The 16,888-nt window shown below is 40.0% G+C and overlaps 1 protein-coding gene across 1 annotated transcript in view; it reads right to left on the reverse strand.

The window, feature by feature from the left end:
* The window catches only part of LOC125905816 (uncharacterized), a 197,314-nt gene that overhangs the window by 76,204 nt on the left and 104,222 nt on the right, over positions 1 to 16,888 (reverse strand). The window lies entirely within an intron of this gene.

Genomic DNA, 16,888 nt, shown 5'->3' on the forward strand with positions numbered 1-16,888 from the left:
TCCACGTGTTCATTCATCCTTTTGATGCCTTCAGTGAGAATCTACAATGTAAATAGTCATGAAAATAAAGAAAACGCATTGAATGAGAAGGTGTGTCCAAACTTTTGGCCTGTACTGTACATCCAGAGCAACTTCATCTATCCCAGATGGACACATCATCTACTGGTGCGGCTTCCCAAACTTAAAACTTAAAACTCCCTCTGACTTCCTCCAAAGTTAAAGGTTTGCTGAAGACATAACTTTTGAGCACAAGGTGTCATGATACAGTCTCTGGCTTGAGTCTATGGCTTGGATGATGATGGAGCTATTTCTAGGGAAAAAAAACAAAAAACAAAAACAACAGCTTACTGTTTGTATTAAGTAACTGAGAGGGGTTTTTTTGCTCATTTTTACTTTTCTTTTTTTTAATTGTTTTGTGTGAACACATCACCCACTATTACTGCATTTCATACATATAACATGATTTCCTCCAGGATGACTATTAATGATTGCTGAAGATGCAACTTTTGAGGTCAAAGCAATGTGACACAGTCTGGTTTGTGACTAGCTGGGAAAAACAACAACACCAACAACAACCTTAAAATAAATGAATGAAAGGAGGCACATTATTTTTTCTTTTCTATTTTATTTTTTACCTCCAAGTTTCTTTAATTGTTTTGTGTGGACATATCACCCTTTATTGCATTCCACACTTAAAACTATTCATATCTTCCTCCAAGAGGACTACTAAGGATTACTGAAGATCTAACTTTGAATTCAAGGCGATGGGATATAGACTGTGGCTTATTACTATAGCGATGGGGGACAAGGAAAGAAAATTAAACACTGGATCATATAGTATTATTGTTCTCTATTGTTAAGGGATAGAGATTGTTCTCTATATTCTTCTAGTACTTGAGATTTTCTACTTTTTATAGAACTTGTTCCTAGTACTTCTTTGTTACATTGTCTTTTTCTGTTTGGGTTTTTTTTTCTTAATGCCAGGGGGTTGAGACAGAATATCAAACGGAAGGCTTTATTTTTATTTGCAAAACAGCAAAACACTTTTTTTTCAAGAGACACATTCAGTTAAGAACAATGCACAGTTATGGAAAGCACAGTGGGGCAATGACATTTGGTTATCGCATGGCTCAGAAAGAGCAGCAGGTGCTGCTATTTAGAAGAACTCCTTCAGTGGGGACATTTTACATTCTGATCCCAAAGGTCGTTTCTTTATTTTGATCATTAATATCAATGATACTGTAATCTTGCTAGTTAACTTGTATGGGTACAACTCAAAGTGTGAAAACGATATATTGCTTGATGTTTTAGAATCTCGCTTTTTACATTGGCTTTCTAAATATCCAAACGCAATGATAGTGATGGGAGGGGACTTTAATATTGCTCTGGATGGTCTTCAAGAAAGGTGGCCTCTGTGAGCCAATTATTCTATGGCCTCTAATTCGATACAATTTATGCATAAATTCAACATGATATAGATATATGGAGAGGTAAAAATCCTGATATGAGTTCTTATACTTGGAGCAATAAAGCATGTACTAGTTTATCACGCATAGACTTTTGGTTGGTTTCCAATTGTTTTGATAGCAATGTTATCAGTGTCAAAATACTCACTCCTCCTTTCAGATCACAGAGCAATTTTAATACAAATCTCTCTGTTCATTTTCCAGTATGAACCTCTATGTTCATACTGGAAACTGAACAGCTCTATTCTAAAACATGATACTGTGACTAAAACTGTCCAATTGTTAATTGAACGCTTTTGGCATAAATCTTAATTAGAAAATAAATTTTGTAGTAATTGGGAACTTTTAAAATTCGAATTATCAAAATTTTTGCCTTCATTTTTTTTTTTTTTTTAATATTTTTACACTTTAAACAGTACATTTAAAATAAATTGTCTAAAACAATTCTTCAAGAACCCATCTTCAATTTCGAACTTCATACCAACTTTTATTTTCTCCAAATTAGGAGGCCTAAATTTCCCCTTATTTTGTAATTATAATGTTGAAAAAGTCCCCTCAAAACTATCCAACTTTCATAAATAGATGCTTCTTTCTTGTCATTGATTTATAAACTTAATTTTTCCCCGCATAGGTACTACATATGGAACAATAAAGACATCGTATATAGAAACAAATCCTTATTTTACCCATATTGGTTTACTCACAACATACTTTTGGTTCGTCAGTTGTTTAATTTAAATGGATCATTAATGACATATCAAGAATTTATGTTAAAATATAGTATTGTAATCCTATTAGTGAAGTGCAATCCCTGCTGGAGTATGTTATTTAAAAGTACAGCAGGACAGAATCCAACAGTATTATCCACTGATCCAACCAAACTTGAAATTGGTCAAATTTGTTTCTCTTCAGCACGCAATAGTAATCGTCATATACAGTAAGTTCATTATTTCAGAAAGAAGTTGTATCAATTCCATGTGTGGTAGCTTATTGGAACAACTTTGTCAATAACCTTCACTGGAAATCCTGTGATTTGCTATACACAATCAGCTAATCCATCTTGCTTTTGTGCTGTTTTTTCAAAGTGACCTACAGTACTGTGCAAAAGTCTTAGGCCACCATTAGATTTGTTGTTTTAGTAATGCTTTAATGACTATATATATAATTATTTCTTGGTCTCTTCATTAGAATACAACCAGAAAATACAGAAAATGTGTATGCAGTATTAAAAAAACAGAAAGAAAAAAAATCAGAAAAAGCAGCTTCTATGCTAAAGTGGCAAGTATTAAGTGACCTCCCTTTACATTTGATCAATAGCAAGAATCTGGCTCTCTTATATGGAGGACCGGAACTGCCAAATTAAAAATAAATATGTAAATAAATGAGTCAATAAATAAATTCATATGCCATTTAATTGCTCTAAAAATGCATACAAAATAAATATGGGCATTAATTAACTGATAAAAGTCTTTTCTTTTTACATTTACATTCCCTCACACATTCTTTGTACATTTACAGTTCTTTATACATTTACATTCCTTCCTGAATTCTTTTCACATTTACATTTCTTCATGCATGCAGAAGGGCAGGAAGAAATGTAAATGCAGATGAGGGGGCTGTCCACAGTGTGTCATGGGGTGAACTTTTTGCCTATTGGTTGATCAACACCTGAGTGCATGGATTGACGATACATGCCTTGCTCCCCACAGCTACAGCCAGCTTAAAGGAAACCTCAGAAGAATGTGATGGCTGGGGGCACTAGACGCTCGGTCTCTGAGCTTCTCAGAGAGGCAGCAGACAGGTTGAAGGAGTTGGAGTGCAGTAAGTATGAAATACTGAAATGTGATGTTTTTTCTTGCGTCCTTTGAAGACTTTTTGACTTACTTTCTTCGTACACAGCATCCAGTGCGGACGCAACGCACAGAGGGGAGGGAAGTCAGAGGAGCACAAGCACCTGTAAGTTTGCTATGTATAGTCGATCCATGCACTCGCACTCGGGTGTCGATCAACCAATAGGTGAAAAGTTCAACCCGTGACACACTTTGGACAACCCCTCAAAAATTTAAAGAATCAGGAGAGGTCAAGGACAAAAAAAGACTGAAAGGGCAAGAAACATTTCAAAATCTGATGAGAAGTTTCTCAGAGTCTCTTCTTTGAGAGACTGGAAGAAGTCCAGCAAGGAGCTCAGGATCTGTCAGCTTCATCGGGATGCCAAGTTGACCCCTCTACAGTCCGAAGAAGTTTGATCAGGAATGGTCTTTGTGTAAGGATAGCAGCCAAGAAACCACTTTTCCAGAAGGGGAACTGGATGAAAAGGCTATATGCTAAAGCTTACAAATACTGGAATGAAGATCAGTTGAAAAGAGTATTATGGAGTGAAGAATCAAACATTTTTGGGTCCAATCGCCAGTCGTTCTTGCCATAGGCGATATAGGTGGCCGCCCAGGGCACCATCCGAAGGGGGTGCCAAAATTGCTCCTGTGACAAAAACAAAAAAAGTTTCAGTGTGTCATGACAGTCTGTTGGCGTCTGCCACAGTCCACCCACCTGTCAGTCACAAAGCCATTGGAATAAAGAGTATACCTACTTTCTCCTCTGTAACCCACCCATCTATCTATTAGTACACCCACCTCATCAACTATCACTACACTACTGAGAGGAGTGTATGTGGAGAGAAATAAAATAAAATAAAATAAAACAACAACAGTAAATCCGTGTTGAAATCAGGAGGAGAGCTAGTTATCATTACCTAAGAGCAGCCGGTGGCCGCAATGAACAGCTCACGGAGGTTGCACTGATTTACATTGTGGTGCGTTCACTCTATTCAGTAGAAAATAGTATTGCAACGTTCTCATGATGTGTTCAGTGTGATCTTGTGAAATGTAGCTTTTGGAGAGAAACTTTTTTTTTAAGATTTTTGGGGGCTTTTTGCCTTTAACGGACAGGACAGATTGAAATGGGTGAGAGAGAGAGAGTGGGGGTTGACATTCAGCAAAGGGTTGCAAGCAGAAGTTGAACCTGCGACCGCTGCAGCGAGGCATTGCCTCTGTACATGGGGCGCCGGCACTATCCACTAAGCTACCGGCGCCCCTTTTGGAGAGAAACTTGAATAAAACCAGCTGTTTAAAGGAGAAATTTGTTGATGTTTTCACAGCAATATAAAATAGAAATTAGAGCGGGAATTACAGCACATTAGGCTATAAAAAGTTTTTTTGTCACACTTACGCTAAGATCTAGAACAAGATTCCATACTACATTGGCGCATAACCCCAATACACATTACAGACATGTATATAAACAGTATGTGATGGAAGGACAACCCTGCAAGCATTTTACAGTGTAACATTTCAGTCTGCTACACTGCATTATCTGTGTAGCTGCCGATGTTTTGTTTTGCCTCTGTTGGTTGTTTCTGTTTTAATTCTGTATTGTAATGTGTTTTTGTTGCATAAGGGGAACCTGCTGAAAAACAGTTTTTAACTGAGTCAGGCCAGTTTTAATACCCAGTGATCATAGACGTCGGAACTAGGGGTCCCATCCTCACCCCCGCACCCCATCAGCCTCCCTACCCACTGCATTGCGCTTTAAAAAAAAAAAATAAAGAATCTGAATTTAAACTCAATTTGTCTGACTTACATTTATCTCTTTCATATCATTAATGCATAGATCTGTGCTTTTGATGTAATATGCAACCTGCCTGACGACATACAGTAGCCTTGGCATCCAGGATGTCGTGTCCATCCTGCAAACTTTGCAACCCCAAACCTGCTCCATGCTGTCGGAGGTGGAGAAGCTCATTAAGCTCTGTCTGGCCCTGCCCTGCATCCGAGTGCTCTTTCTCAGCCTTGCGCAGGCTAAAAACCTGGCTGCGCAACACCATGACGCAGGAGAGACTGACACATTTGGCCATTATGAACGCTCACAGTGACCTTATGGATGAAAGCGTTGTCTCGACCCTGCTTAAAATCTTAATCAGTAGGTCAACTAAGAGAAGGTCCACTTTTGGAAATGCATGAAAGCTCTGAGGGCCGAATTCACAAAGAATGAACTGCGGCCGCTGATAGCACCTTGAATTGCACTTCACTTGCACCCGCAGTTTGCTCCGTCTTAATGTCCTATTCACAATAGGAATAAGGATATTGCGCAAATGATATACCAGCGCAAACATGCCCACAAAGTTTGGCAGCTGAGTGCAGTTTGCCACTGATTTGCCCCTGATTGCAATTAGCCACATGGCAAAGTTATTTTTTTCACTTAACTGTGTGTGGCTATTAGCGCTGGTATTAATTAGGTCTAGACTTTGTTTGGCAAAGTACTGAATACTGTAAACCCTCATGTAGCGATGTCTGCTGGTGAGTCAGTGTCGGATGAGTTGAGGCTGTGGATTTGACCAAGTTTGACCACTTTATCACTATTCCCTCTCACTTGTAGCTGTTTTTTCGTTATCTTTTGAATTTAATATGAATTATGGAACCGTTTTGGTTCGCGTTTGTTTCCCCCGTTTCGTAAAATAAATGACTGAAAGTTGCTTTTGAAGTGACAGAAGTGCGTTTTGAGAACGACCGCAGACTGTCACCTGTTCAACGCATCACTATCTTCGGATGCCATTAAAGTAGTAATGATTATAATAATGTCAAAATATTATTTACAGACTGATTTAACAGACGATCACTGCTGCCACGATCACTGGAAAGTCTGGGTGAGAGGCTTCCACAGAGGAGCGCCCAGTTTGCACCAGCTTTCTAAAGATGTTATTTACTTCACTCAACCTGCGTGTGGCTATTAGCGCTGGTGTTAGTGAATTAGACATTGTTTATCAATGAGGATCATTTGCATGGAAATGGGGAATTTTTGCGCCAAATATATCCATATTACCTCATTTAAATACGTGCAAATAACACCGGAATACCGAGACACAATCTGCTTGGCAGCGCAGTTAGTGGAGCATTTGTTGGCAAAGTAGGGCTATACAGCGGCACAGCATTGTGAATCCAGAAGTTAAAACATCAAGCACCGAATCCAAGGATGAAAGAATTTTAAAAAAACGTGAATCGGAGACGCTCTGCCATTTCCCCTTTCACCAACACACAACTGAACTCAGCTGCGGGTGCAAGGCCTTTTATTAAACACGCCCACAAATGAAATCAGACAGCTGGCCTGTCAGTTAAACAATCAGTCCTCAATTAACTGAATCAATCAATCATTAAACATTACATTACATTAAGTTTGCACATAAACACAAAATAACAAATAAACATTTAATAATTGGGAGCATCAGCTCAACTTGCTCTCACATTATTACATCAAGTCAAAAACAAAAATACATTTTATTATTATTATTATTATTATTATTATTATTATTATTATTATTATTATTATTTGTTCTTTTCAGGGGTTTTTTTCTCCAGTTATCTCCAAACATAAACTTGGCAAACTTAATCAACTTAAATTTTGTTGCAGGTTTGGTCATCAAATCTGCTACCATCTGATCAGTAGGACAATACTCTAAGAGTATTTTCCCATTGTTCACAATGGACCGTATGAAGTGGTACTTGATGTCCACATGTTTACATCTCTGTCTACTGACAGGATTTTTGGCTAAGGCAACAGTACCTGGGTTGTCCTCATACACCTTAGGTAATGCATATAGATGTTTATCTATGCCCTCTAAAAGTTGTGTGAGGTACAGACACTCTTGGATGGTAGCGGCAAGTGCAATATACTCTGACTCACAAGTGGACAGTGCTACAGTTGGCTGCTTTTTGGTTTTCCATGACACTAAAGTGCCGCTCTTGGTTAGGCTTATACAATAACCAGATGTACTTCGTCTGTCATTGACATCAGCAGCCCAATCCGCATCACTGTATGCTTGTATACCCAGGTTCTCATCACTTTTCCTGTAACACAACCCTTTGTTATGTGCGCCTTTGAGATACCTCAGTACATGCTTAACTGTACCCCATTGCTGTTCGGTATAGGTTCAGTAAAGTACTGTGACAATTTGCTTACAACAAAGCTTAAATCAGGTCTGGTACAGACAGTCAAATAGATGAGGCTTCCTACTGCCTCTCTGTATTTTGTGACATCATTCATCAGTGCTGCATCATCCGTGTAGTTCAATTTTTGTTCACACGATGTGGATCTAGGCCTACAATCCTGCATGTTGAACCTTTCCAGGATTTTTTCAACATACTTTGTCTGTGACATTGTTACACAGTTGTCACTCTGGTTAAAATCAATGCCAAGAAAATGTCCAAGTTTGCCCGAGTCCGTCATTTTGAACCTTGCTGTAAGCATGTCTTTCACAACCTTCAATGTATTTTCATCACTTGCTGCAATGATTAAGTCATCAACCCAAATAATCATGATCACCTTATCATGTTCTGTTTCCCTTGTGTAAACACAGTGGTCAGCCTGGTTCTGTACAAACTTGTTTTGGGTTAAATAGTCATGCAAAACCTTGTTCGAATTCCTGCCCGATTGTTTAAGCCCATACCGTGACCTCTCTAACTTACACACCAACTTTTCATTTGTGTGAGATTTCACCTCGTACCCCTCTGGCTGTTCCATGTAAATCTCACAGTCTATTGGTGCATTTAAGTAGGCTGTTTTTACATCTATTTGGTGCAAAATCAAATTTTCCTGTGCTGCTTTTTGCATCAGCACTCTGATACTAGTCAAGTTAACTGTAGCTGTCCTCATAATCTACACCCATCTTCTGACTATCCTTTGGCAACATATCGGGCCTTGTATATCTCAGATCCATCAAGATTGTTTTTAAATGGCATACACCCATCTACCCCCCACTGCCTTCTTACCCCTGGGTAAGCTGGTTAGGGTAAATGTGTTGTTCTCTCTAAGTGAACGCATTTCCTCATCTATTGCACTGACCCACTCTCTTGATTTATCTGAGGTTACAGCTTCTGTGAATGAAACAGGTATGTTACACATGACTCGATAACAGTAATCTGTGTTACTCTGGACTTGATCAGTCTCCTCATCAGACACATATTTAGACATTCTGCAATCTGTGTATCTGTCTGGCATCCTCCTCTCTCTAGTAGGGTAACATCTAGGCTCAGGCTCACACTTGACCTCTACTGGCTGTGGTTGGTGGTGGCTTACTTCAGGTTGGTGGCTTACTTCAGGCTTATGTTCTAGTGGGACACGGTGATCTGGTCTTCTGGACTTGTACTGTACAAAGTCATCTACAGGTGTTAAATTAGTCCGTAGTCCTAGTCTACACCTGTTTTAGCCACAAATTTTACCACCCTGTGCTTTTGCACTTTCGTAGTGTCAGGAAAGTAGACAATGTATGCTGGGCTGTTTTTGTCATACCCGATGAAAACACACTTTTCACACCTTGGATCTAGTTTTCTTTTGTCTTGTTTGTAAACAAAACACTCTGACCCAAACCTCTGCATTCTAGACAGGTTAGGCCGTCTACCTGTCAGTGCTTGGATTGGTGTCTGCTTTGTGCGTTTATGAAAACACCTGTTCCTCACCACAGCGGCAGTCTGGACTGCATAAGTCCACAGTTGTTTTGGCAGATTACTTTCAATCAACATGCACCGTGCCATATCAAAAAGTGTGCACCAATTGCGCTCAGCAGTGCCATTCTGGTGAGGAGTGTAAGGTGCTGATGTTTCATGTCTAATCCCATGTTTAATGAGTAGAGCCTGGTAACCTTTTCCTGTGTATTCAGTACCATTATCAGATCTGAAACACTTGACATTGCCATATGGGGCTATGTCAGCTAGAAATTTCTCTGTAGCTAGTACTGTGTCACTTTTGCTCTTTAAGAAATACACAAACACTGTACTCGAAAAGTCATCAGTGAATGAAAGTGCATATCTGTGACCATCTCTGGACTCTGGGTGGATTGGTCCTGCCAAATCTGTGTGTACTAGCTCTAGAGGTGTTTTAGCTCTCGCATCAGGGTCTCTGTTTCTGGTTTGGAAAAATTTCCCCAGAGTGCACACTTCACAATGTGGAGGTTTACTTGTTGGACCTTTAATTTTCATGCCATCAACAACACTTTGTAACCTTTGAATGTCATCGTAGTTGCAGTGCCCCATAATCTCATGCCATGTTTGCATATCAAAACATCCCCTGCATTGGTCATCACATTCATCATCATTATTTACTGTGTGCAAATAATATAGTCTGTCATGTACATGAATGTGGAATTTCGTACCGTCTCTGTGGATCAAAACGTCCTTCCCTTTATTGAAGATGACGGGGGCCCCGCTGGCAGTGGCTGCTTTCACCGAAAAAATGTCTTGTGGATAGGATGGGATGTACAGGGCCTGCCTCAGCGTGGTGTTCAGATGTCTGCCCCTGCTGTCAATCAGACAGACTTCGGCATCGCCGCGGCGCTCTGCCACCCCCTTGCACCTCGTACCGTCAGCCAGCTCCAAGCAGTGTGTCTCGGCCTGGAACTCCTCATCAAACCTCTTGAACTTGGCGAGATCTGTGATGATATGCGAGGTTGCCCCGCAGTCAACCATCAGGCCCCTCACGTTGACACCTGTTGCCCCCTCGCTCACTCGGAAGGCGTACTCTTTGTCCTGGTCCTCTGTCTCCCCCGAAACTTTGCGTGCGTTGTCTCGGTCTCTGCGCTGTTTCCTTCTGCAGGTGGTGTCCCGGTGTGTGGTGCTCCTGCAGTGACTGCACCACAGCTTGCGCTGGCAGGCTCTGGTCAGGTGTCCCTCAGGCCGCATTTGAAGCACGCCAGGTAAGCTGCTGCTCTCTCTGCTCCTCGGTCACCTCTGCTGGCCGGTCTCCCTCTCTGCTGCTGCTGCATGCGCGCCTCCATCACGTTGTCATGTGTTGCTGCAGCCCGCATCTTGTGTCCTCGTAGCTGCGTAGTTTTGTTTTAAACTCAGCAAAAGACATGGTCTCATCACGCTGTGTGACATAGACCGCAAATGGTTTGAAGGACTCAGGCAGCCCCTTCAGAACCATAGCTACCAGTAGTACGTCACTTAACGTTTCACCAACATTTCTCAACGCTGTGATTGCAGTCTCAGCGCGGATCACATACTCAGTCACACTTTCACTATCAGACTTTTGAAGTCAGTTCGGTATAAAGGCTGATTATACGTGGCTTTCCTTTACCTCGGTAAGTCTCTCAAAATCTTCAGAGCCCCTCGCCCGTCGTCGGCTGCCTCTCGCATTACCAGCGATAGACTTTTATCATCCAAAAAATGTATAAGTTCTGCATATGCCTCGGCATTCTTGGCTGCATCCACTAGCAGCTCCTCTGCGTCTTCTGTATTGGGGTCATTTAAAACAATGTCTTTTAGGCCCTGCAGACGAAGGTGGCCCAAGAATTTCGTCTCCCATAGTTAATAATTCTTTTCATCGCCGTCAAATAGGAGCCGAGACCAGCGGCTTGCATCTGCGATTCTTCTACTCATGGTGCTAACAGCGTCTAATCATCACACGTGGTGGAAACACGCTAAACTGTCTCTGGATTACCCTGTTGGCAAAGTTGGGCTATACAGCGGCACAGCAATGTGAATCCAGAAGTTAAAACATCAAGCACCGAATCCAAGGATGAAAGAATTAAAAAAAAAACGTGAATCGGAGACGCTCTGCCATTTCCCCTTTCACCAACACACAACTGAACTCAGCTGCGGGTGCAAGGCCTTTTATTAAACACGCCCACAAATGAAATCAGACAGCTGGCCTGTCAGTTAAACAATCAGTCCTCAATTAACTGAAACAATCAATCATTAAACATTACATTACATTAAGTTTGCACATAAACACAAAATAACAAATAAACATTTAATAATTGGGAGCATCAGCTCAACAGCATTTCACCCTCTGCACGTGCTTTGTGAATTAGACGGTATCTGTTTGCTCCATTTTTACCGGTTTAGCGGCCGCAAAAGCCACGCAATCCTTTTGTGAATTCGGCCCTGAGTCAGGAGCGCAGACTTTTAGTTTTTACATTCAAGGTTGCAAATAATGTTATGTTCCTTAAATGGCTTGATTTAGTTATCAAAGTTTCATTTTCTTAACAATAAAGATGCCGTGTTCATCCATTCTAGTTCTCTTATAACTGCATGTTATTATAAAATAACTTCAAATCAAATCCTTAATCATTGATAAGTGTGCGTGCTTCCCCCGCCCCTCCAAACAAAAATCCCGCCCCCTCTCAGAAAATAGTTCCGACGTCCATGCCAGTGATACTTTTAATTCCTTTCCTGTATAAATAAATGAAAATGAAAATGAAATGAAAGTAAAAAGGCGTTTTTATTGTGTGAAAGGTTATGTTGAAGGTTGTTTCATAAATGTGTATTATTGAATTTGTGCTTATTCAAAGGTAATTTAACAAAGGGCTGGATGACTTTAAAACAGATTATTTTTGCATAGTGTGGATTTCTGTAAGTAAAAAAAAACACGAAAAGTACAGACAGGTTTTTAATTCATCATGGCATTCCTTCTGGAAAGCCCCTGATCGGGAACAGTTTTACTTTTCAGCATAGCGATCCCAAGGACACTGCTAATGCAGTAAAAGCATATATATAGAGAGAAAAACTGCTGATAAAACACTGACAGCCATGGATTGGCCTCCCCAGAGTCCAGACCTGAATATAACAGAGGCAGAATGGGATCACCTGAAGAGAGAAAGAAATAAAAGACAGCCCAAATTTAAAGAACAACTCTGGGAAGTGCTCAAAGCAGCGTGGTATATTATATCAGAGGATGACTTCAGAAAACGTCAGGACGGACTCCCCAAAAGAATTCAAGATGTGCTTAGTGCCAAGGGTGGTCCCACTAAATACTGACATTTGCCTGGAAAGGCCATTTTGTTTTGGAAATTGTGTTTTTTATTTTGTGTATATTATATATATATCATATCTCCAAAATGATCTGTTTGTGTCTTAATAAGAGGCTGAAAAAACACATGGATGGTCATTAAAACTAAGACTTTTGCACAGTACTGTATATTGAAAGTTTTTGGAAACATAGCAGAGGAATGCAACTACTTTAAAGTAATAAACAGACATAACAGTGGTGAATACACTGATAATATCTAAATTTATGAATCAATTCATGATTTTTATTATGATTATTGGTGGAAAAAATAACCATAGACATACCTTACATGTTGAGTGTCCATTTATTCTGAGTCTTCACATTTGAATCCACACAAACTGGATGAAATTAATCATAATTCATATCTACACAGCATAATCAATCTGTTTGTTACCATAAACACTGGTAAAGATGATGTGACCTCTGAAACAGGCCCTATAAGCAGGCACCAAACAGATAATGTTACAACCATACCAGTAACTGTCACTGATGCTGCATGTTTTTGATGCTGCTGTGAGCAGGGCCAGAAGAGGAACAAACTCTGATGTTGCATTAAAAAGAATATCTGTACATTATTAGAGGAAATCTTTGTTTATAATTCATACATGCTTATTGTAAGGCTTCTCAAGAACCTTGTCACCCTGTTATCAACTGTCCATACTCCTCTGATTCCTGTGTGCAAGTCTTGGAGCCAGTCCAGCGGTCAATAGGAACAGACACAGACCAATGCTGTTAATTTAAGGCTGATGTGTTCTGCCCGAGACTCATCTCTTTTAACATTTGGTTCTTTGTTGACAGAAACTATTGTCAAATCAATGTCGATGATATACAGGAAAAACAATCTGAGACAAAACACAGAGAGAACAAAACACGAATTTGCTGACATAAGATATGAAGCTGTTTGGTTCCATATGCTGCACTTCAATCTCCTGACCTTAAACTTAAAGCCCTTTGACATTAAGGCTTTAGTATGAATTAATATGCAACACTTCAGCCATTTGAATAAAACTGACAAGGATAGACAAGTGGAACAATGCAGTCCATATTCACATTCAATGAATCTGTAACTGTTCGGTGTAATGAAAAGAAACCAGTCAAACTGTCGCAATCACTGCCCAACAATGTAGTTTCACAACATAACACAAAACATATACACCTTGATGGTGCGATCTGTTTTTTTTTTTTTTACTAACCCTTTACACAAAAATATATCATTGCACTGCTGCTGCTTGCAAACTTTTAGCCAGGACAGCTCTGTGTATTTGGTGGGGATGCTCCAGACTCCTTGGTCCCTCGGCTATCAACCATATCCTCTGCACTCTGTTCAGCGTTTGTAAAACTGGAGCAAAGTTGCATTATATCTGTAGGACAAATCAGGAACCTAAGATGCCTTGCACAGCATTATGAAGGAATGAAATACACAGACAAATCTTTTAATAGGACACAGGTTCTATTATACTTTGTTTCCAGTTTAGGTTTTAAGATTGTGTTCAAACAGTTGTTTTGGAGGTGGTGATTCAACATCATGGTTAATCTATATTACACAAAGAGGTGTTATTTGTGGTTAACCCTCATTCATATAAATGAGGTGAACAAAATATTAAACACCTTCAGCATGACTATTCAAATCAACAGCAAGCACACATCACCAGACTGGACCTTGATGGCAGTCAGATTTATTGCTGTGGTGTTGTGTCAGACTGCATTTGTTCTAGGCAGAAGTGTGGCTCCTCCGATCAGAGTCCTGACCCGGGGATGTGGGGTTGGGGTACACAACGTGTAGCCCGCAAAAAGCTGTGTAATGTACAAATATCAACTCCTTGTATTTTGAAAGTCAGTGGCACAAATCAAACCTTTGACCCCCTCGCCACAATCGTCACCGACATGGAGGACTCCAGCCATGAAACTTTGCAGCCCGAAGATGGGGTGGCAGCCTACATCAAGTTCAAGACACCCAAGGAAGACCCTTTTTAGGTGGTGGAAGGAGCATGCTAAAATATTTAAGTTTTTTTGGAAAAATTGACCCGTGCAGGACTCTGTCTCCGATGAATTTGAGCCTGTTTGTACTCAAAATATTTACAGTGTAAACCTAAGTTGAGTAGACTTCTCACTGAAGGACTGTATATTTCCCAACAGGTGGAGAGTTTCAAACTTGTCCCAACATATACAGTGGTGGAAAAAAGTTTTCGGACACCCCATGCATTTGTAAATATTGCATTAAGAATCACTCTTAGGTCTTCAAGTGCAATTTCTTTTAGTACAGTCACAGCCAAAATACTAAATAAATCCTAAAAAAGCCATTAAAAACTTAAAATTGATTGGTTCCACAAAAATACATAAGAAATTTTGAGTATTGGGTCATTTTGGTACCAGTGATGAAGGTCGTTCTTTTTATTAAAAGACACAATTTTTGTTGCCAAGCTTCGTGTCTACATAAAGCCAGCACATTTGAAAGTTCTTCAGACACAAAAATGGCTAAAACAAGGAACCTAACGCAGGAAACACGCCTGAAGATAAAGATTCTCAGCCAGGAAGGGTACAGCTGCCGCCAGATGGCCAAGAAGTGCAGATGCAGTCCTTCAGCAGTTGGATACACTCTGCAGAAATACAGACGAACCAACAGCTTGGAAGACAAACCAAGATCTGGGCGTCCAAGGGCTTCTTCAGCAAGAAATGACCGCATCCTGATCCGCATGTGCAGGCAAAACTGCCGAATGACATCACAGGAGCTTCAGCAGCAGTGGTCAAACCAAACTGGTGTCCAGTGTTCCACCCACACTGTACGTGGCCGACTTTTAGATCATGGCTTAAGGTCCTACAAGGCTATCAAGAAGCCCCTGATCAATGAGAGACAGAGGTTAGCTCGGCGTCGTTGGGCCCAGGCACACAAGAACTGGACAGCCAGGAATTGAAAGAAGATTTTGTGGTCAGATGAGTCCAGTTTCCAGCGTTATCTTCCTCCTACTAATGTGAGGGTACACAGAAGGCCAGGCAAAGCATTATCTCCAGCATGTACAGTACCTACTGTCAAGCATGGTGGAGGCAGTATCATGGTTTGGGGATGCATGAGTGCTGCTGGTGTTGGTCATCTCACTGTCTGTGATGGCACATTGAACTCTACCAAGTATTGTACCATTCTCGAAACCCACATGCTCCCTTCAGCTTCGGTGGAGGTAAAAAATGGATGTTGCAACACGATAATGCCCGTTGCCACACTTCCAAGGCCAGTAGAACTTGGCTGCAGGAGCACAGTATCAGGTCTTAGAGTGGCCAGCTCAATCCCCGGACATGAGCCCCATTGAAAATCTGTGGTGGATTATCAAAAGGTCTGTTTCAAAGCATAAACCAAAGAATTTAGAAGAATTAAAAGCAGTAATTCAAGAAGAATGGGACAAGATTACCCCTCAACAGTGTGAAAGGCTCGTGGGGAACATGCCAGCCAGGATTAGAGCTCTACTACGTGCCAATGGCAGGACTACTAAATATTAATTTGATGATGTGATGGTTTATTTATTTTTTGTTCAGTTTTGAACACATTCTCTGTTATTTGTTGACTTTGATACCGACAATGTTGAGAACTGACATATCGAAACTGTCAAGAATTTAGTTTTTCTTGTAAACAATAAACAAAAAAATATAATTTGTATTTGTTTGTATCTGTCTAATGCAGCCACACCTTTTGAAACACAAAAAAGATTTTTCCACAAATATTTCATGATAATATTTGAGATTGTGTAAAATTTTAAGGGTGTCCGAAAACTTCTTTCCACCACTGTATATTTTAGTCAAATCTGAGAGGGTTGCACTAAAAAGCTATACAGTATCTTGCTGATTGTACTTTTAAGAATGACACTAGTTTAATGATTTTTTCTTTTAGGTGTCACTGGTGAAAGAAATGTCCAAATCCACTTATGCTGACAGCACTCTTCTGTGAGTTCTACTACTGAGCAACATTACAATGAGAAGAGCTCATAGACACTCAAGGATGACCACTGCAATTCCTTATGTTGTGATGACCACAATTTTAAACTACCTTACTGGGTACTCTATCTTTCTCCATTATAGTGAACAGTTACAGTATGTGTTACGATACATGTGCGAGCGGTGAGACAGACACTACCTCTGGTTTTGCAGTAGATGTAGAAAAAGATAGGCTGCAACTGACAATCATATCCAATCTGACAATCATATCCAATCTAACTACTCATCAACTCTGTAAAAAACATTTTAAAAACCAACAACAATTGAGACACTGAAACCAAAGAATGTTTTTCCTTTTTGCTCGATAAATTAGTTGAATGTCTAATTTATTAAACATTTACTGATAATCAACTTATCGATTAACCAACTATTTGTTTTATCAACAGAAAAAAATGTGTTAACAAGTATTTTTTAAAACATATGACCTATTACACTGTATGCTGCAGTACATCTCATGCAGTTTCTTAATAGACTGAAAATCAGAGCATTTCTTTGGAAGGGGGAGTAAACCTGATGTAGAACAGCAGCAGCTACTCACTATCAAATCAATCACTATCACTATCAACATTTAATGGTAATAAAAGCAAATGGAATAATCCATCATTATG

This window comes from Epinephelus fuscoguttatus, linkage group LG18, assembly GCF_011397635.1.
Source record: "Epinephelus fuscoguttatus linkage group LG18, E.fuscoguttatus.final_Chr_v1".
Classification (NCBI taxonomy): domain Eukaryota; kingdom Metazoa; phylum Chordata; class Actinopteri; order Perciformes; family Serranidae; genus Epinephelus; species Epinephelus fuscoguttatus.